This window comes from Capsicum annuum, chromosome 9, assembly GCF_002878395.1.
Source record: "Capsicum annuum cultivar UCD-10X-F1 chromosome 9, UCD10Xv1.1, whole genome shotgun sequence".
Classification (NCBI taxonomy): Eukaryota; Viridiplantae; Streptophyta; class Magnoliopsida; order Solanales; family Solanaceae; genus Capsicum; species Capsicum annuum.
In genome coordinates, this window is record NC_061119.1 from 17,278,642 (window position 1) to 17,301,424 (window position 22,783).

General features: G+C 34.9%; 1 pseudogene; it reads right to left on the reverse strand.

Moving 5' to 3' along the window:
• Positions 1 to 542: 542 nt before the first annotated feature.
• LOC107841660 overlaps positions 543 to 22,783 on the reverse strand; it is a 27,527-nt pseudogene continuing 5,286 nt past the window's right edge.

Sequence of the window (22,783 nt, forward strand, 5' to 3'; positions counted from 1 at the left end):
GAATAGCAACAGGTTTCTCTTCATAAGAGAGGTTTTCATCTAACAAGACTGAATCCCAATGAATTATGTACTTACCATCACCATGAAACTTCTTTAGGATAGATATATAAAACACAGGGTGCACTCCCGACAAACTCAGAGGCAATGCCAATCCATAGGCCACCTGCCCTACACTTCGAAGAATTAAATGGTCCAATGTAGCTAGGACTGAGCTTACCTCGCTTCCCAAAATGCATGACACCCTTCATGGGTGAAACCTTGAGCAACACTTGCTCACCTTCCATAAATTGCATATCTCTAATCTTGCGATCCGCATACTCTTTTTATCTGCTTTGAGCCGCTATAAGATTTTCCTGAATGAACCTAACCTTCTCCAATGAGTCTCTCAAAAAATTAGTACCCCATGGTTTCACCTCAATAACATCAAACCACCTAATGGGAGATCTATGCCTCCTTCCATACAATGCCTCAAATGGCGCCATGTCAATACTCAAATGATAACTGTTATTATATGCAAACTCAGCCAAAGGTAGGAACTGATCTTAATAACCTCCAAAATCCATCACGCATGCCCAAAGCATATCCTCCAACACCTGAATCGTCCGCTCAGACTGCCCATTGATCTGAGGGTGAAAAGTTGTACTAAGGTCCAACGTTGTGCCCAACTCTTCATGTAACTTCTTCCAAAAGGTAGAGGTAAATTGAGTACCCCTATCCGAGATAATAGAAACTGGGACCCCATGCAACCGAACAATCTCCTTAAGACAAACCTTGGCCAACTTTTTTGCATTATAAGTCACCTGAACTAGAATGAAATATGCAGACTTCGTCAACCTATCCATAATAACCTATATAGAATCATACTTTCCCAAAGTCTTGGGAATACCAACAACAAAATCCATAGCTATCCCTCCTATTTCCATTCAGGAATGGGCATCCTCGGAAGAGTACTACCGAGCTTTTGATTCTCGTACTTTATCTGCTGACACTCTGGCATTTAGCAACAAAATCAACTATGTCATGCTTAATTCGGTCCCACCAGTAATACTGCCTCAAATCACAGTACATCTTGGTTGCACCAGGATATATAGAGTACCTCGAATAATAAGCCTCAACTAGAATAGTAGGAATCAAGTTATCAACATAAGGTACACAAACTCCCTCCTTAATCCGCAACACACCGTCCCATCAAGAATATCTTTCTTGGCCTCACCTCGCAAAACCTTATCACGAATTTTGCTCAACTTATCATCCTTAAATTATTTAGCCTTGATTTGATCAAGAAAGGTGGGGCTTGCCTCAATGTTGGCTAAAATTCCTCCTCTCTCAGTCACCTAATGTTGAACAAACTTATTAGCAAGAGTATGAATCTATCTAGGCAATGGATGCCTGCTAACATTCAATTAGGCCAAACTACCCATACTTTCTGACTTCCTGCTTAACGCATCAGCGACCACATTAGCCTTCCCCGGATGGTAGAGAACAGTGATATCATAATCTTTAAGAAACTCCATCCATCTACGCTATCTCAAATTTAAATCCCTCTGCGTGAAAACATACTATATATTGCAGTAATCAGTGAACACTTCACAACGAGCCCCATAAAAGTAATGCCTCAATATCTTAGAAGCAAAAACTACAATAGCTAACTCCAAATCATGAGAGGGATAATTATTCTCATTGGGATTTAATTGCCTCGAAGCGTAAGCAATAACATTCCTTTCCTGCATCAACACAACACCTAAATCGGAACGTGAGGCATCACAATAAATAATAAAATCCTTACCTTCTTCCGGCAAGGCAAGAATAAGAGAGGTAGTCAACAAGGTCTTGAGCTTTAGGAATCTCTCCTCATACTCATCACACCAAATAAAAGGTACATCCTTCTGAGTCAACCGCTTCATATGATTAGCAGTAGAAGCAAACCTCTTCACGAATCTGCGGTAATAACTTGCTAAGCCAATAAAGCTACGAAACTTCATCGCTGAAGTAGGCCTAGACCAATTCTTAACCGCTTCAATCTTCTGTGGGTCTACTATCACTCCTTCCTTCGAAACCACATGACCCAAAAAATATATGGAAGCCAACTAGAAATCACATTTAGAAAACTTTGCATAAAGATTTTTCTCTTTAACAAACCTAAAATAATCTTTGAGTGATTCTCATGCTCCTCTTTATTCTTAAGGGTCGTTTGGTTGGAAAACAAGTTATACAGGGATTAGTAATACAGGGATTAGTAATGCAGGGATTAGTAATATATGGATTAGTAATGCAGGGATTATTTTTTATCAAGTGTTTGGTTCATTGTGTTAAAAGCTAGATATACCATGTATTGTATTTGATTTAAAATTCTACAAATATATTCTTTACAATGATACCCTTGATCTTTTTGTGAAATTTCTATTTTATTTAACTTGACAACTTAAAAATTACAGTATGAATAGTTTAGACGCCTAAAATGCATAGATCCTTCCTCAAATGATCTACGGACCTCTACCACATCACAAAATGCTTACTACCGTGAAACATTATCTCTCAAAGTCGGTATTGCGTGAAAACAAGATACTTGCCAGCAATAACAACAACATGATTCTCTTCAAACTTCATTATTAGTATTCCATGAAACTCATAAAATGAGACACACCATTGAGGACTGCTATCTAACACAAGGGTGATATGTTCGAATATTGATGGAATAAAATAAAAAGAAATTATCGAATTCCTTGTTGTTGACCTCACCAAGTCAAATTAGCATCGTACATCAATTGCATCTCCCTGGGAATTTTCTGCAAACACCTTGGAGCATTCATATGTTTGGAACATATTATTAAATAGAAAAGTTGTGTTCTTTATTTAGCTGGATAAAAGAGAAATTTAATAAAAGGGATTGAGCATTAATTTGGTCATTTAATTCTCTTATCCATGTATTATTTAACCCAGGATAAGTAATCCCTAGTTTTCCTCTGTATAAGATAATACACCCTATGGTGTATTAGTTATCCAATGTATAGGGAGGGATTAAGTTGAGTTGTGCAACCAAAGAATGTACTGCGATGGATTAAATTTTAATACATGGATTATTTTAATTAATACATCCTACCAAATGTGTCCTTAGAGTAAACTAAAATATCACTAATAAAGACAATCATGAAAGAATCCAAGTAGGGTTTAAATATCCCATTCGTCAAACTCATAAAAGCAGCTGGGGCATTAGTCAGCCTAAAAGACATCACAAGAAACTCATAGTGCCATACTTGGTTCAAAAAGCAGTCTTAGGAATATCGTTAGGCCGAATCTTGAGCTGATGATACCCCAGACCTCAAATCAATCTTAGAGAATACGGATGTACCCTACAACTTTTCAAATTAATCATCTATACGGGGCAAAGGATACTTGTTATGGATCGTGACTTTGTTCAACTGCTTGTAATCTATACACTTACGAAGACTACCATCCTTTTTCTTTACAAATAAGACATGAGCACCCCATAGAGGTACACTTGGATAGATAAAACGCTTACTCAACAAATCTTGCAACTGAGCCTTTAGCTCTCTCAACTTAACTGGAGCCATCCTATAGGTAGGAATAGAAATAGGATGAGTACCTGGCTCTAGATCAATACAAAAGTAAATGTCATGGTTTGGCGGCATACCAAGCAAATCTGCAAAAAAAAACCTCTTGGAACTCACATACTACAAAAACTGACTCAATAGATGGGACTTCTGCGGAAGTGTCCCAAAGATGTGCTAGGAAGGCCAAACAACCTCTCCCAATTAGCCTCCTTGCACACAGAATGGAAATAAGTTTCATTCGAGTAGTACTATAATCACCCTCCCACATAAGTCTATCCATTCCCGGCATAGCTACAGTCACTGTCTTAGCATGACAATCTAATATAACATGATACGGGGACAACCAACTCATACCCAAAATTATATCAAAATCTACCATGTCTAGAATCACTAGATCTGCCCAAGTTTGATACCCCATAAACATAACAGAACAAGAATGATAAACTCTATCAACAACAGTAGAATCACCAACAGGAGTAGACAGGTGAATCAAAAAGTCAAGCAAATCACACACCATGTACAATTCTACAGCAAAATTAGTAGACACGTATGAAAAAGTCAAGCCAGGATCAAACAATATGGTGGCCATCTGGTCACAAAAAAGAATAGTACTTGTAATAACAGCTTCAGATGCCTCTACCTCAGGCCTGCCTGGAAAGGCAGAGATATGGGCTCTACCACCAGTCTACACGTCACCCCTGCCAAGCTGAGAACCACCACCTCGATGGGGCTGATTACCACCCCTACCTGCCTAGTGACCACCATGATTACTATGTAAACGACCTCTACCATTACCACCACCTTTCCTACCTGCCAAAATGAGAGCTCCAGAAGCCTACTGCTGGCTAGACTGACCAAATTAGTTTGTATTAGGACAAAACGTCCTAACATAACCCACTTCACCACACTCATAACATGTACGGTCCAAGGTAGGCTGTTGAGCTGACAAAGATGAAGCGAAGTAACCACCAGAGTATAAAAATGGCTGGCTAGCGCCTGACGGACCACCCATAGACACCAGCATCACAACTGAATGGGGCGGGAAAGGTATCCCTGAGAACTCTGTCCCCTAGAATAAAAACCACTAAAACTGCCTCCTCTGTGGGCCTTATTTTTTTATGCCTTAGCATAACCCTTTTGCCTTACACCCTCCACCTTCTTGAAAAAATCAGCCATCTCCTGGAAAGACCTACCTAAAGATGTCATCTGAAGAGAAGAAATCTGGAGACCGATGTTCAACCCCATCACAAAAAGATGGATCCTCTCCTGCTTTATTTTTAGCAAGTGAGATGCATACCGAGACAGAGAATGAAATTTGAACTCATAAGCCACAACTGACATGTTCCCCTGCTTAAGATTAGTAAACTCATCCCTCTTTCTATCTCTCAAAGTATGAGGCACATACTTTTCTAAGAAAACTGAGTAAAACTTTGTCCAAGTCAAGGGAGGCAAAGAAGGATCCCTACAATCAACATGGCCCTCCACCACATCTTAGCATCCCCCTGAAACTGAAAAGTAACCATTTCTGCACCATACCTATTAACTACCCCCATCTTATACAGCCTCTCATGACAGTCAATAATAAACTCGTAGGCATCCTACGAGGCTTCATCTTGATAAAATTACAGAACAACTCATACTCATCTTTGGTCATCACTAGACCCACAACCTGTCTTGGAAAAATATCTGCTCCTAACTCTTTTTTGATCCGAGGGGCTACAGCAGCAGCATGCTACATCCCATGCTGGACTACAGGTGCTGCAGGAATAGTCCCTGATCCTGTTGAACCACTCAAAAAATTCAAAACCTACTAAATCACAGCGGGGGACATCTGAATAGGAGATGCACCTCTCTGAGCAGGTGCAACCCCATCATGAACTGACACTCATTTATCCTATACTTTTATAGCTCCATTCTCTGTAACCTTAGGCAAATCCTCATATGGGGGAAGAGATACTGGCCTCACTCTAGCTAGCCCCACAACCTGAGCTCTACCCCTGGCGGGAGCTGGTCTCCTTCTTCCGCTACGTCGTCTTCTTGCCCCATTCTTTCGTGTTCTTACCATCTGCAAGAATAAGAGAGAAAAAAGTCAGATACCAATTGGAATCATCAGATACCCATTGTAATCATATAATATCACATAAGAAAGAAAAATTTAAATTTTCCTATTGCCCTATAGCCTCTTGAAGAAAAGTACAGACGTCTCCATACCGTTCTGCAAGACTCTACTAGAAATGTTTTTGTACGATAAGATCGACGAACCTAGTCTCTGATACCAACTTTGTCATGACCCAAAAGTCCATGAGTGGCAGCCACACTAATATTCCTGTGGGAGAACCATCTAAACAAAACCTTTACATAATCACTTAGTCAATATTAAGATGATGATATCATAAAATCAACATAATAAGAATAATTCAGGATTAATGGTTATTAGTGCAGAAGTTAAATAAAATACTTATTAAAATCCCAAAGACCCGAAAGTCATCGTACAAGAACTACTAACAAAATTATGTCTAAAGAGATCTCAAAATAAAGTAAATTAGGAATGTCTCATTGCTCGAAAGATGGTCAATAATAACTAAGATGACCCGTGATAGTCTGAAGGCAGGATGCTTACCCTTCAGATCAAAATCTTATATCAACTCTAGAGGTGAGGTCGTGTCTGAGCCTTTGGAAAAACTTTCTGCACTCAACATAAGAAGAGTACAGAGTACAAACCACTATGTACTGGTAGGCATCATAGGCCAACTCAACTTAATAGGATGTACACAACATAATTAGAAAAACAAGTAGACAGGCATCATCAAATAACAAATTCTCATTGAATCAACAATACAACAATAATAGGTCAACTATGTTCATAAACCAGCCACATAACTATCAAGAGTATCAACCGTACGATAAACATCCACAGAATCAACACAAGTATGTACACACATGTTATAGAACTTATTTTTGCCTAAATAGTACCTTCAGGGAACAATCTATGTTCATGTACCATATCGTGTGGTACTCGATCCGAATGTCACTAATCCATAAGTGCCTTCTACTTTCTCAAAATTTTAGAATGTTCACAATCTGTTCAAAAATATAATCCTTATAAGAATATGAATCTATTAAAAACCCTACTATTATGATTATTTTTAATTTAATTAGGGTTCACTTCAAATTTGAAGTGAACCACAGAAACAGTGGCTGCCCAAACGCCATAACTTAAACCTCACGTTATCATATTTTATTTTCCAAGACAATTTCTTAATGAAGACATCCAAGTTTATAAGGCTTCACATAAAGTCTTGGCTTAGAGAGGATTAGCCTAATGAAAATTAACATATCTCCACCGCCAGAGGCAAGTTAACCATTCTATCAACCTAGTCAATATAACATGAACAAACTTTAAGATATAAATGCAAACTTTATTTTATCTCAAAAAATACCAAAACATAACACATGGATTACCATCAGATTGCTAAAATTCTTTTAACTTAATTCAAATTGTAGTATAAAAAAAATTCTCCAATATGCTACTGTTCGTCATGGCTTTCATACCTTCAGTTGAAATAAACTCTACCTATATTATTTGTCATCATTACACTATTATTGATTTTTCTTTCAATTAACCTTGCACCAGAAACATCCAAAAGATTGGTTATTAAGGTCACTGTTTACCTTATCCAAAAGAACACCCAACAAGGACAGTATTACTATCTATATATATCTTTGACACATGCATATTGTTTACATAATTACACCTTACTTAAAGTTCATGTTCTCGGACGCTGCAACCGTTCTCTCTTTTTTTTTCCTACAGTTTTTGCTTAGCCCCCAGAGAAATATAAACCCTATTAACTGAAAGTCCTTTCACGTACTATCTGATAGTGGTTTTGACTCATTAAATCATTAATTACACTAATTATCTAAAATACCATAAACTATTAATAAATACTCAAAAATTTATTTTGTAAACCTCATTGACATAAATTAAATATGTATATTGACTAAAAAGTACATTCCGAACCTATTAAAAATATTATGACATTAATTTGAGGTCGTCTCTATTAAAGATTGACCATCATCGAGTTTAAATTTCTCAACTCAATAATCTCGTTAAGGACTTAAATTACTTCCAAATACCTCAAGAATTGGTACTACTCATTTCGTAAATCATAATCTACGTATACATACTACGAAGAGTGCTAAAATAAAGAAGATGAGGAAATTTCACAAACAAATGGGAGGATCGTTACACCCCAATTCCGTCCAAGCACAAGATTTAAGCCTATTACAAGCATTTTATTCTTATATTCATCAAAGTTTCTCTCAAACAAAACCCTAAGCTTCAACATTCAACTTCAAGAATCCCCAAGATTTAACCATTCTTTTCCCAAATCAATTTAAGATTCAAAGTTTCCAATTAAAGAATTCTAAGAATCATCATTCAAGAGCATAAATAGTATCTCTAAAGCAAACTTATTCATCTAGTTCATCATCCAAGGTATGTGGGGTTATGAACAAGGATACTTCTTTCATCCTTGTGCCCAAAACTTATTTTAAATTACAATGTTATCTGATTTTATATGATTTTTCATGAATTTGAAATTAGGGTTCATACCTAATGTTGCCATTTACAAGATTATGAGATTTCAAGAGAATTATAAGTTGAATTGCATGTCTATTTTCATATTTACATGCTTATTGCAATAATTTTCAGATTTTCAGACGAATTTTCATTATTCTCATTATCAAGCATGATTATTATGATATTTTCACATGAGTTTGATATTTGGGTTGTTAATCCTCAAGTATATATGTTGAGATTTTGAGAATGATGATTCTTTAAGCAAATGAGCTGATTATTTCAGATTTTCTATACAGTTTTGATCTTTTGAACATCAGAATAGTTTTGGATCCACTTTACAGATTTACTACAGATTACAGAAAGAAAAATGTCTTCATTTATAGATTAATTTAGATAAATGAATAACTGGTTTCATAATAAATCCTTATGCGAGTTTTAAAGTGGATTTCCAAAGAGATGAGAGTAGCGAATTAAAGGGAGTAGTATTTAGCACCGAGATAGGTATGATTCCAAGGTTTCATGCCCCAGAACTATGTGCCACCATAGGATTTAGATTGAGTGCCCATAGTGGGTAGAGTTGTGATCACTTAAGCTGAGGTTATACTCCCTGGCAAGAGTATGACACCTCTCTCCAATGTGAGATTCCTTTCTTAGAAGGGCAAGACATTGGACTCCATGTAGCTCACATGGTTTATGTCGGTTAAGAGAATCTCCCTTGCAGAATAGTTTTCCCTAAGAGTTTAGAAGCCTAACAACAATGATTTTAAGATAAAGTATTTTCTTTAATAGAAAAGAACAAATGAAAAGCTTTTAGAAAACTAGGTGTAAAGGCTCATGAATTTATTCAGACTATGCTTTACAAAAATACTTTAGCTACAATTTTTAGCTTTCAGATCTCAGATTTAAGAGTGAGTCCTTTCTACACTCAGACAATATGATTTAAAGAGAGAGTACAAGCACAACTTTTAGAACAAAGTGTTATGACTCACAAGATTTATATAATATGTTTTATCATTCATGATTTATGATTTTCAGCTTTCAGATATTCTAACTTAAGTGAGTTATTTACATTTAGCATGCATTGTTTTATAAATGATGATGATGAGATGTTTTACTTATGCATTTCACCCCTATATGCTCAATACATCCTCAAAGTACTGATCTACATATACGTCTATGTACTACATTGTCTCATAATGTAGGTATAAGTTGTAGCATGTACAGTCAGAATCAGACAATCGCAAATTCCAGCCAGCAGATGATGAGTCCTCTTACTTTGGGGATTTTAGTTAGATGTTATTTATGTACCTTACTTCCTTAGTTATGTGTATTAATTAATGGTAGCTAGAGTCGCGTCCTATCTATCTATAATCAGTATAGTAGAGGCTTCACAAATATTATTTAGAGTCAGTTATGTGTTTTTTGTCCCTCTTTCACACCTTATCAAAATGCAAAAATTGTATCAGTATTGTATTTTCATAGATTCCACCATTATTATGTTTCCATGCTGTAAACTTAGTTATTTTATACATGTTTAATCAGTTGCTTATAAGTATGCCAGCTCATGGGTTAGCTTGAGATCACTTGTGGTCCTAAGCACCGTATCGCATCTTAGGACAAATTTTTGAGGTGTGATAAACCTGGTATTATAGCACAAGGTTCAAGTGTCCTAGGGTATCTGTGAAGCCGTGTCTAGTAGAGTCTTGCAGAACGGTACAAAGACGTCTGTACTTTTCTTCGAGAGGCTATAAGGCAATTAAGAAAAGTTTTCTTTCTTTCCTACTCTAAATCATGCAGTGAAGTTGTTTTCTTAGAATCATCTATCTATTCATGTGTTACCCTTAAATTCCTTATCTCTGTATTATTATTGAGGTAACATAATTAGCAAGTTCCAATTCCTCCCCAGGTAATTCTCTCAGGTTTGCTAGTAGAAATATTAGAATTCACACAAGGGGCTTGAGAGAAGCTCCCTAGTGTGTTAAGTTCCTTGAGTTTAAAGTTTATGTTCTCATCCTTATGAGTTGTTCAGTTGATATTGAATTAGATATGTATTCAGATTCCATATTCCTTCAGTACAGATAGTGCTCATGAGAGAAGATAGTGTGAACCTAGATTTTTAAATGCACCGTGCATTTGGGGGATTTTATGAACTTCATGTTATGGTTAATGAATAGTACAACCTTCTTATAGTTTAAAGTATGGGTATAGAAGAGTAGTGGCAAGAAGAGTGGGAATGATGATTGATAGAAAGTGTAGAGATAAATTTATGCATGTTATCAAGATGTGCTATGGTGATATATCCTTGTGTGTTAGTTTAGTAGAAAGTAAAAGAGGAGTTATTAGTTAAGGTGAAATTGTTGCTTTCTTGAAGTACAGAAGGATTTATTGATGGTATTTATTATGTTAGAAAAGAGTCAGTTATTGGTAAAGGTATTTGGTGATTGAATACCGTTAATTTAGGTGTACAAAAGGGTAAATAGTAGTGATGTTTAGAAGTAGTATATGCTAATGGATTATAATAAGATAGGTCATATGATTTTGACCAATTAATATTATTATGAAGTTCTAGTGGACTAGTGTTTCTTGATGTTTTATTTTATAGCTTCCAAGTGAGAATAGTATGTAAGGTGGGTTGTTAAATCATGTTTAGCACTAGACATTAAGTTTGAACAGTTGATGGTCATCAAGGTGGATGTAATAATTTCTTGGTTAGTGGTGCTAGTTATATGGAAGTGATATAGAAGGCTTGAATAGTATGTGCAAGAGTTTGAGTCCAGTTTAATTCGTAATTAAGTATGGTGTTATATGTGTGATGAAGAAGTATGCCCATGGTTATATGGGGTTGTTTTATTTTCTAAGGTTATTATGTGTTATGTGTGGATAGTAGTACCATTGAGTTGCTAAGAGGAAAGAGACTGGTTATATAGTGTATGGTGTTCTTAATAGCTAAGTTAAGGAGCCGAGTTATGGATAGATAATGTTAAGCCTTTTTGTATGATCCTGATTCTCATGGTTTAGAAATATAAGTTCAGAGATGTGATATTAGTAGGATATGAAGGAAGAAATATGGTTTATTAAAGGTTGAAGACATTCGTGTAAGTGTTAGAATCTAAGTTTGAATCCTTGAAGATTGAGCAAACAAAAATACGAGTTTAGGGTCTAGATGGTGTGAACTCGGGATACGGTGATATCCATCAAGATTCTATGTTATTAAGTGTCCAATGTATTATGTGATGATTAGTGGGGCTATACAAAGAAAGAGTTGTACCTTAAAAGGAAATATTGGAAGTGCGTTTTACACTTTTAGGTGTAGTCTTTCAGGGTAAGTTTATTATTTATGTGTATTGTTGTATTTCAGGCTCTAGGGTACAGTGATTGTAGTCCATTTTAGAGTTTAGTAAAGGGTTCCTTAGACTTAGTGTGATGTCTTAAATCTAAGAGGGAGATGATAGAAAGAGTAACCAAGTCAGATTCTCAGGTTCTAGTAGTGCTGTGTGGGAAGAAGATGCCCGACTCATTCTTATTTTAGCATTAGTAATTTAATCATCACGATGTCTACTCATGCCTTATGTGTAAACTTCTTGATCATAGTTCATGTTCATGCTTATAATTGAGAGTCATGTACTCTCTCAATTCCTAGTAAGAGGAGTTCTAGTTCATCCAAAAGTTGGAATCACATTTCAAAAGTTATGAACTCTAAAATTTAGGTCATGCAGATCATGACTCATGTACTCATACTTTACAGTATGTTCAGTTCCAGTACTAGTACAACACTCTTAACTATCAGCGAAATTCAGATTTATATCATGTATGTCCTCAGATTAGATCTCCTTAATAAATCTATGTCGTGAATACTCAATTCCTCAGGCCTCAGTAAGGTGTCAAGTTCTTCCTAGTATCCCTTCATGTTTCATACCCTGGAATTCCAACCTTTCAGTGACCCTCCCTAGGTCAAGAGAGTGAATAATTGAGTAAATGGAAGAGAGTAAATATGTTATGTTTGGGAAGGTTATCGTATGCTTGTTTCAGGTACGTATATAAATAAAGGAATATGGAGGTGAAGCTTTTTGGTGTATGACCTGGTTTGTTGAGAATATTTTATGTGTTCCTTATTAAGATTAGTAGATGAAAGTTTCTATTGATAGAGGTATTAGAGAATATGAGAAAGATGCTCTTATGGGTATTTGTTTGGAAGTGCATTTATGGATATGAAGATAGGCTTGAACGTCATGTTGGTGTATAAGAGGATAAGCATGTGGTGCATTAATGTATTTCTAGTAAGAGGTTGAATTTAGCTGTTAAAGTAATAAGAAGAGTCATCCTAGAGTAGGTAGTTGTGTAACAATGCTTGGGGAATTGAATTCATGGTCCAGGCTAGTATTATGAGGTTATGTGTAGTACCTTGTGATTCCGAGTTAGGCCTGACCTTGATGAGAGGATTTAGTTCAGTTTAGAGTTTAGTAGACAATTTTGTCGATGCCGCATAAAAATTATAAGTTGAATCAAGTAAATATGGCATTTAAAGGGGAATTGTATAGTTGAGGGAGTATTTGGGAGGTCTTACTAAGCTTGAAAGTAAGAAGTTTCTTTGCTTAAGGCCTAGTAATTCCATACTAGCTTATGATTTATGGGTCTTTGTTCCATGCTACAAAGTGGTAGAAATATTGTGATTTCTTATTCAGATGTTTTGTTCAGATCATGCCCAAAGTTCTTTACTCCATAATAGCATGAGAAACTTCTTAGAAAAGTGTTAAAGAAATACCCTATTTGGGTGCGAGCATTCAGTATGATCCAGGTCATATAGCCTGCAATCCAGTTTAGCAACCAAACAAATAAGTTTCTATAGATTTCTATCATCCCATCTAGTCGTACTACCCAAGGTTTTACAAGTAAGTCTATTCGATGAGGTAAGATGTCCACCTTCATGAAAATTATGAATTCAGCTTAGTATATGCATCAGGCATCAGTTTCAGATTCAGATATTAAGTCATGATTTAGTTCATAAGTATCCTGTGTATCATCTTAATCTTTTCCTAGTATTCCAACCAAATCAGTATCATTCGAGGACGAACGATCCTGAGGGGCAGATATTGTAATACACTGAGTTTTCATGTTATAAATCTCTCATATTTTTCTCATGAAATCAGATCCATCCTAAAGAAATTGTTACCCCTGAGTTGACTCTCTCATTTTGATCTCAGCCATGTAGTTATTTTTATGAAAGTTCATGCATTCACATATCAGTTCAGCAGCTCACTACATTGGGATTCCGTCATACTGTTTATTTTAGTTGTGCATGATAACTTATATCCTTAGATTCCTCAGTGATTTCAGTCTAATTATCCACATTCGAGGATGAATGTTCCCAAGGAGGAGATATTGTAAGACCCTGTATTTTTCTAGCTTAAATTCCTTCCTAGAATGTTAAGGGATAGCTTCAAAAATGAATAATATTTATTCCATATGGAATTTTTTATATTTATAATTTTCATTGTGTGGAAAATTGAATAAGCTTCCCATCGATATCAAATTCGCCCAATTCCAACACTCAGTGAAGGAGTTATGACATTTTTAAGTTGACAGTGTGCCACCTGGGCAGTCACCGCATCGTGGAGGTGGCTAAATTCATAATTGTCATTTCTCAGTGGACCAATGCAATATTGGTGCATTACGGAGAGGTCCATTTCCCCATTTGTCCATTTCCAGTAGTCCAACGCTATAGTGGCACGTCGCGCGAAAAGCCAAAATGGCATTTCTATAAGGCACCACAATGGTGGTGCATCATTTTGAAGTTTCATGTCCCAATTGTCAAAATCCAGTGGGACAACGCAATATCTCCATGTAGCAGAGGCCCCCAATTTCCCAGTCGTCACATTCCAGTGAGCCACCGTGATAGTGGCGTATCGCGGTGGCCCATTAAATTGGGACCCCAGTTCATTTTTTCAGTTTCATCTAGAAGTTTAAAGAGGGTATTTTGGAATTTTCCCAAGCCCCCAATTCCATCCAAACACAAGATTTAAGTCTATTACAAGCATTTTATGCTTATATTCATCAAAGTTTCTCTCAATCAAAACCCTAAGTTTCAACATTCAACTTCAAGAATCCCCAAGATTTCACCATTCTTTTCCAAAATAAATTCAAGATTCAAAGTTCCTAATTAAAGAATTCCAAGAATCATTATTCAAGAGCACAAATAGAATCTCAAAAGCAACTTGTTCATCTAGTTCATCATCCAAGGTATGTGGGGTTATGAACAAGGATACTCCTTTCATCATTGTGCCCAAAACTTGTTTTTAATTACAAAGTTTTTGATTTTATATGATTTTCCATGAATTTAAAATTATGGTTCATACCTAATGTTGCCATTTACAAGATTATGAGATTTCAAGAGAATTATAAGTTGAATTGCGTGTCTATTTTCATATTTACATGCTTATTATAGTAATTTCCAGATTTTGAGATAAATATTCATTATTTTCATTATCAAGCATGATTATTATGATGCTTTTACATGAGTTTGATCTATGGGTTGTTAATCCCCAAGTATATATGTTGAAATTTTGAGAATGATGATGCTTTAAGCATCCTATGAGATGATTATTTCAGATTTTCTATATAGTTTTGATCTTTTGATCCTCAGATTAGTTTTGGAATCCACTTTACAGATTTACTACAGATTACAAAAATCAAAATGGCTTCATTTACAGATTGATTTAGATAAATGCATACCTAGTTTCATAATAAACCCTAATGCGAGTTTTAAAGTGGATTTCTAAAGAGATAAGTGTAGCAAATTAAAGGGAGTAGTATTTAGCACCGAGATTGGTATGATTCCAAGGTCTCATGTCCTAGAACTACGTACCACCATAGGATTTAGATTGAGTACCCATAATGGGAAGAGTTGTGATCAGTTAAGTTGAGGTTATATTCCCTGGCAAGAGTTTGACACCTCTCCCCAATGCTAGGTTCCTTCCTTAGGAGGGCAAAATGTTGGACTCCGTGTAGCTCACATGGTTTATACTGGTTAAGTGAACCTCCCTTGCAGAACAATTTTTTCCTAAAAGTTTAAAAGCCTAACAGTAATGATTTTAAGATAAAGTATTTTCTCTAATAGAAAAGGAGAACCGAAAATCTTTAATAAAACTAGGTGTAAAGGCTCACGAATTTATTAAGACTATGCTTTACAGAAATACTTTAGCTACAGTTTTCAGCTTTCAGATCTCAAATTTAAGAGTGAGTCCTTTCTACACTTAGACAATATGATTTAAAGAGAGAGTACAAACACAACTTTTAGAACAAAGTGTTATGACTCACATGATTTATACAGTATGTTTTATCATTCATGATTTATGATTTTCAGCTTTTAGATATTCCAGCTTATATGATTCATTTATATTTAGCATGCATTATTTTATAAATGATGATGATGAGATAATGTTTTTATACATTTCACCCTCATGTACTCAATACATCCTCAAAGTATTGATCCACATATACATCTATGTGCTACATTGTCTCATAATATAGGTACAAGTTATAACATGTACTGTCAGAATCAGACAATGGCAAATTCCAGCCAGTAGATGATGAGTCCTCTTACTTCGGGGATTTCAGTTAGATGTTATTTATGTACCTTACGTCCTTACTTATATGTATTAATTAATGGTAGCTAGAGTCGCGTCCCATCTATCTATAATCAGTATAGTAGAGTCAGTTATTTATTTAGAGTCAGTTATGTGTTTTCTGTCCCTCTTTCAGACCTTATCAAAATGCAAAAATTATATCAGCATTGTATTTTCATAGATTCCACCATTATTATGTTTCCACACTGTAAGCTCAATTATTTTATATATGTTTAATCAGTTGCTTATCAGTATGCCAGCTCATGGGTTAGCTTGGGATCACTTATGGTCCTAAGCACCGTGTGACATCTCGGGATAGATTTTTGGGGTGTTGCATCTATAAATGCTCCAATGAGAAATCCTTGAAGGACAGAGTTATGGCACACTTGAAGCATGATAGACAAATCGGTTCCAAACATAAAACTCCTTAAAGAAGGAGAGAAGCAAATGATAAATATGGTCAATGCTAACGAGGCAAGTGCTTTAAAAGTGCATTATGACATAATGTTTCTTAAAATCTTGGGTGAATACTCACAAAAATACCTAAAGTTTGACCGGATTACCAGTTGAGCATATTGAACTTTGTGGGGATCCTATTACACACATATACTTTTTTACGTGGAATTAATTCACCCTTGGACTTTTTTAAAATAGAATTAATTACCCCCCCCCCCCCCAAAAGTTTTACCCCGTTTTTACGTCGGAAGTGTAGTACACGCACTTTGTCTTCTCCATTTTATCACTTTTCAATAACTTTTACCATTATAACCATATTAAAGATTCCATAACTCAAATTCCTTCTACAAATTAAATTTCAAATGATTTCATTGAGTCAATTACAAATTTCAAGTCCAAAAAACTGGAAATTGGAATCTGGAAATTGAATTTGAATTCTAGCATGAAATTGAATTTGAATTTGAAATTATTCAAAGTTTCAAATTGAAAACGTTCTTCAAGAATTATTCAAATTTGCTTCTAGTTTCGACGAATAATTCTTTCCCCTCTCTTAGTGGATTTTCTTTTTTCATTTTTTCCCTTAGTTGGTGGTTGATCAATGGTGGTTGGTTGGTAGTGGCAATGGTGGGTTAAATTTTGTCATTTTAATGGAATTGAAGATGACCCAATTGGTGTGTTTGTGCTGAAATTGAATCAAATTGATGTAATTGAATTGGGTGTATTGAATATGACCATTTGGGTGTGTATGTGTGTGTTGAAATTGTATTTAATTTCAATTCAACAATGGAACAATCATTGTTGACGACTCCATTGTTTGAGAGAATAAAGAAAGAAGATAGAAGAGAAGAGAGAAGAATGAACAAATAAATTAAAAAAATATAAAACTTTAAAAAATTAGAATATTTAGGGGTTGTTTGGCCAAAAAAAGAGTTTTTAATGTTTTTTAACAGTTTCACGCACTCAATGCGGGTTACTAACACGAAATGGGCCAAGTGACAGATATATGCCATTAAAATACGAAAAGAAAGTCTGGAGGGTAATAGGACCCCCGCAAAGTTAAGTATGCTCAACTGTTAATCCGGTCAAACTATATGTATTTTTGTGAGTATTCTCCCTAAAATCTTGGTAAAGGTTTAGGTACGTGAAAATGGTGGAAAAGAAGAGATCGATCTTGATATGTTATATCGTAATGGGATCTATATTAAATAACCGTCGACTTTATATTTGGTATAATGTATAGCTCACCATTATAAATGGTATCGAGGATCTTGAATTTAAATCTATCAAGTAATGTGGACAGATAAATTATTTAATTCAAGTTTATTGTTTTCCACTTGAAAAGTGACGTTTTTGAATTAGTCCACAGACTAAGGCATAATGCCAGTGGGATACAATTTAGTGACTGTGCAAAAAGTAAAATCATAAGATATAAAATATTATTTGTTCCATGAGGCATAAAGGTTATTCGCAAAAGTCCTGGCATAATTATTTGGAGATGTGTTCTCCTATGGTGGATGCAATAAGTTTTTTTTTAAATTTGGCAATGTATGGAAATTTTCAATGCATATAACGAATGATTGTCATGTCTAACTAGACAGCAAATGTTATAGTAAAATCCTTGGAGGATTTAAAAGAGGTTCAATCCATTGAATATCCCAATGCTTGCGAAATCACTTATCATGAAGAAAGATCAATTTTCATCTCATGCAAATGGTTAGAAAATACCATGTATTAGAGCAATCGATGCATTTTTATATCCTGTTATTTCTATACATGAGAATAATTTTTTATTAATGTGTAGAAAGACATAATTTCACTTTTATGTGAATGTAAGTGAAATCAAATATTACGGATATACATTTATTATTTCTAACATATATTGTCAAAGGATAGTTGATTATACAAATGAAGGAATAATATTTGATCTACCATGCAAATGAATTTCCACAGCTAATTGGTTATTGCTACGAACAAGTTCAATATGCAAATGGCTTGCGAGGATGAGGTCATATATAAAGTGATTTTCAATAATTTATTTGTCTTTGTTCATGGGCTTAACATATCCAAGAAACAAGAAAACAACACATCAGGATGATTTCAAGAATTTAACATCTTCATGAATGTAATTTGATCACAATGGCATAATCAATATCAACATTTGAAAGCAGACATACAAGATTGGAGGCGTCGTCTTTGAGAAGTGAAATAATATTTGCATCAGAGGGAGTAATATACGAGCTAAACTCTTTTTTCCTTGGCCTAGGTTTTGTCCTAATGGGTTTTCCTGACAAGGTTTTTAACGAGGCAGCAAACAAACGCGTATTATAAGATATGTCTACTCTTTTTCCTTCACCAGAAATTTTTTCTCACATGATTTTTTTTCTAATTAGGTTTTAACAAGGCACATTATCTATGGACATCAAAGGGCGAGTGTTATAAAATCAATAAGTGTAAATGTCCACTACTCTAGAAATTACTCCCACTACTTATCTCCATTACTTTTCTCAATTATGAAGATAACATCCACCATTGATGGCCATTATTTTTGTAACCTTTCATATCCATAACCTCCTCCATTATGTTAATGGTTAATGTCATGTTTATGATAACCTTTTTCATTCCTCTATATGAAACTATAAATAGAGTCATAAGGATTCATATTGTAGATACTTGAAAGACTTGTACAATTGAACAATTGGAGGAATGAAAAGTTCTCATCTCTTGTCTTGTCTCCTTATTTTCTTGTTTAATTCTTCTTCATGTTGCTATTGAATAAATTAATTTTAACAATATATAAATTTTTCCCACTAATTATATAATGATTGATGTAATCATTATCATAGCCTTGCATGATATTTCATTACACGTAATTCTCAAAATCACCAATCATTAATATACTACCCACAATTATTTACTACAAACAAAAAATCACCTGAAGCTCGTTCTCCGCCTCTCGACATCGCAACGGTTTTTCCCCCTTTTTTTCTATTTTTGTTTATGACAAAAAGATTAAACCCTATTAACTGAAAGTCACATAATATCTAATAGTAAAAAAAAGATTTTGGTTTTTACCCATTAAACTACTACTTCAACTAATTATCTAAATTACCCAAACTTTTAATAAATACTCAAAATTAGTTTTGAGCTCCGTAAAAATAAAATAAATTTGTAAATTGACTAAAAAATTACATTTTGAACCTATTAAAAATATCAAAATTCTAAATTGAGGTCGTCTTGATAAAAGTTGACCGTGGTCGAGCTTAACTTTATTAAAGCTCAAGAACCTAAGTAATGACTCAAATAACTTTCAAACACCTCAAGAATTGATACTAGTCATCCCGTGAATCATCATTCACATACACCAACGATGAGGAGAGCTAAAATAGGAAAGATAAAAAACTTTCACAAATGACCGGGAGGGTCGTTACATCAGATACTAATTAAACAATCATTCATCCCTAAATGGGCAACAAAGATAAAAGAATGGAAAATAAGAAATTACCTGAATCAGCAAACAGATATGGATACTTGCTATTCATGTCTTATTCGATCTCCCAAGTGGCCTCCTCAATAGGAAGATTCTTCTACTGGATCTTCACAGACACAATCTCCTTAGTCCTCAACTTACATACAGCTAAATACCTAGCCGAGTCTATACATACCGCCACCGCCCCAGACTCAGAAGGTTCAATCAGTATACAACAACACAAGGCATATTCTTCACCCATATATATATGCAACCATCCTATAACGGCTGATAAATATAGGTGCATACTAGTGATAGGTGATGCACATGCAGGAATGAGTTCAAAGTACATAATCAATATCGCAACTCATCATAACTTTCCTCATCAGGACCATCATCATCGTAATCAACCTCTGGCCTTGCCGGATATCAACACATTATCAATAGTATTCTTCGGCCTTGCCGGGTATCAACAGATTATAAATATATCCTCTGGCCTTGCCGAGTATCAACATCATCACAATAGTATTCTCTAGCCTTGCTGGGTGTCAATATCATCATATTTGTATCCTCGACCTTACTGGGTATCAACATATAATCATAATAGTGTCCTCCGGCCTTTCCAGGTATAAACATATCATCATAATAGTCATTACCAAATAACATACACTAAAATACTTATAAAAGATAGTCATATCACCATAGATTATCTATCTAGTCAATACTTTCCAACTACTCGTTATTAGCTAACAAACACTTATTATAATAGAGTCACTAGTTTACTAGTCACCACATAACCTCTAGTTATTAGCCTAATCATTATCCTTCACATAATCCTTATTTGCGAGATAGTAACTAACCACTATTTATTTACTAGACAACATCTAACATCTAGTCAAGGTTCATCACTAGACCAAAACCCCCATTTATCCACCATTCATTATTATCAACTAATCATCCTATATCGTTTAATCATTACTCGACAACACATTACTACTTGTCACCTAACCATCTTTTTATTAACTGACTGTATTCATTATCTAACCATCTTTTTCCAACTAATCCTTGCTTAACTATTCATTAGTTAACAATTTAGTAAATATTCAAAGTTATTAACTAGTCACCTCTTATTACCAACATCTCTTATTATGTAGCCTCATTAACACACAACTCCTCATTTATCAACTAATCGACATCATGAACTTAGTCATCAATACCAACTAATCTTTACCTATGCTAGACACGACCTCACCATAAGCCATGCATTAACCATTGCTAGCTACAATGTTTCAACTAAGAAAAATTCATTAACTAATATATTTGATTCCTAGCCATACAAGTACTATAGCCCCCTAATAGACAACCAGTTACCATATTGCTTACCTGTTAATCAAGCAAAACAATCGTAAGATCATATTTCAGCTAAAATCACACCAATTACCAATATAATACTCGTAAATGTACCAAATCTATGTATGCCATCACCAATATCAAAACAATAAAGTCATAAGCAATATATTGCATCATCCTCCGTCCCATATTGAAGAGATGTGGATACAAACATATATCTATTCATAAATTGTAATCATATCCTTTACACTGATAAACACTTCTCAGATATTCAATCAATATCATAACACAACCCTTGGACTATTAATTTATCCAGAATAGTCACAACATCATAATCACGGCCTTAGTCCCTTATACATATCCAAAACTTATATCTATAATCATATTCTCTAATTATCTTACATATAAGAGGTATCTCACATATTAGAGGCATAATATAGATAGATATATAATCATCTATAGGATATCTTATATCGATAGGTCATACATCATGACTACGAGAAATATCACCTCTCTAGGCGAATTTGCATATCTAAGAGACAATAACATCTCTATTGGCCAATCATCAAGTCTAAGAGAAAATAGCATCTTTATAGGCCACATAATGTATCTAGGAGGAATACCATCTCTAAATGCCCAATATCACTTCCACAAGAAGTATCATAACTTTAACTTAAAAGCCACAATTCGGGAACATCAATACAAGTTACCAAGATAACTGATATACTATTTATTGAATGACTTATCTAACAATCCTGATTTTGATAAAACTAGCTGAGTTCCATACTGAGCTGAGTGACTGTAGCTGACAGTCCTAAAATCTGTAGAACTATCTAAGTTCTTTATAAAGGCTGAGACTGAATCTAAAACTGAGACTGTAGGAGGTAATCATATAACTGACATACCCCTTTTCTAACTAATTTGGGGTCCAACCTGTAACCCCAGTTGGAAGGGTGTCAATACCGTGCCATAGGTAAGGGTAATCTGTGAGTTTTTACCCTCTGCTTATAGGGAGCTCTTCTGTCAACTCCTCGCTGGTAGGAAAAACTTGAAAGAGATTTACTAACCCTAGACTTGTAGGGGTATATCTCAATCTACGTTGTCTATGTAGTTCTGAAACGCAAGGATTGCTTCTAACGATCACACCTTTTGTTGGTATGTGAGTCCCGATCCATGGGTTCACTCGTTGCTGAATCCTACTCCCAACTTAATAGACAATGGTCTATTTTCCTAGTTTATACTAGTCTTGACTGTGTTGTTACTAATCATATTGTTTAACTGAACTGAGCTGAGTGTACTGAGTTCTATTGATTGATAAAATACTACTAGGTTCTGTTAACTGACAAAGTTTACCAAGGACTGAACTGACTACACTGAATGGGACTGGACTGATATTGAATTTACTAAGTTTTTGTGAGTTTTGTAGCTGAACTAGAGCACTACTGATCGTGACATGACTGAGATTACTCTGTAATTGACACTGGCTCTAGGCATATAACTAATTTTTTGGGTATTAAATACCCCCAGGACTAGATATCATGAATAATAATTAGACATGACAATACTTGTACGAGATTCAAATATGTAAGAGATTCAAAACCCAACAACAACATAAACATGAAATTCAAATTAAGTAACTCATGAAAGCTCATAAATATATAATCTTTGTATTTTGTATAAGATTCTTGGGTTTCATGGGTGAAAGGGACCCATGAACAAACACCTAGCATACCTT